Source organism: Mus caroli, chromosome 5 (assembly GCF_900094665.2).
Source record: "Mus caroli chromosome 5, CAROLI_EIJ_v1.1, whole genome shotgun sequence".
NCBI classification, from domain to species: Eukaryota; Metazoa; Chordata; class Mammalia; order Rodentia; family Muridae; genus Mus; species Mus caroli.
In genome coordinates, this window is record NC_034574.1 from 132,383,848 (window position 1) to 132,385,095 (window position 1,248).

Consider the following 1,248-nt stretch of genomic DNA (forward strand, 5'->3'; position numbering starts at 1 on the left):
CTCCCTCTCCCTCTCCCTCTCCCTCTCCCTCTCTCTCTCTTCCTTCTCTCCCTCCGATTAGCACTGGTCCACTGGGAAAAGCAGTCAAAGATATCACAAAGAAAATGGGGGCAGGAGCTAGAGAGACAGCTCGGCCATTAAAAGCACTCGGTCGTAATGGCGGAGGACCCATGTTTGCCTCCCAGCTCCACCACGGGCACTCACGACCACCTGTAACTCCAGTCCTAGAGTGATCTGATGCTCTCTTCTGGCCTCTCCAGACACGGGACGTGCACACGGTGAGGAGGCAAAACACTCATAGACATAAAATAATTTTTTTAATCTTTAGAAAGAGAAGGGGGTGCTCCCCAACTGTAGGGATGCAGGATGAAAACCCACAGATCACCCTGCAATCACCAAGTTGCAGGACTCTGACTCGTTGGGTATGGTCCTGGTGGCAGAGGGTGAGGCTGGCCTGTGAGAGTTAGAACCCAGGTGGAGGTGGAATTGGGTGGACAGCTGAGTGCCCCATCTGCAATCCAAGGGAGCCTGCAGGAAGGATGCAAAATACAGCTGAGCCGCTGCCCGTTCCTATGGGTACTGTAAACACATGTGCTCATCTCTGGGCAGGACACCTCCAGATGGTTACCCAGCTTCCTTGGTGCTGAGGGTGGTTAACATTGATTTTGTTCCCCTCTTGGCCTCAGTTCTTGCATCTGTAAAATGGGCTTGACTCCTAGGACTCTCCCTCCTTCTGTTCCCTGCCCGCCCTGCACGTACACCTAGCTCTTACCTCTGACCCCCTATCACTGCGCCCAGTTGCCAGGGATTGGTATATACAAGGATGTCCTGGCCAGGCCAACACACCAGGGCCCCTCTGGGCAGGAAGTTAGGCCTCATTTATTGTTTTCCTGGGCGAGATATTCACAGGGCCCCAGCAGTGCATACCAAGCAGAGCAGGTGCGGGTGGGCAGGAGGTGTTGCCATCAGCAGAACAAAATAATTAAAAGAGGATTCGGGGATCAGACAGACTGTGGCTGGGGGCAGCCGGCACTTAACTCTTCCCAGGCTGGGCTGCAGAAGGACCAGTCCACGGGCAGGAGCTGGGTGAAACCATGCATTGAGCGTCCAGGCCCCAGAAGAAGATGGATAGGAAGCCCCTCCTGCCATGTCCTCACTCTGGCCAGCGTCCTATGGGGTTGGTGCTCTGCCCCAGCGTTTCCCCTGAGCTGCCTAACCACGGCGGGCTTCTCTGCTGTTGCTTAAGTA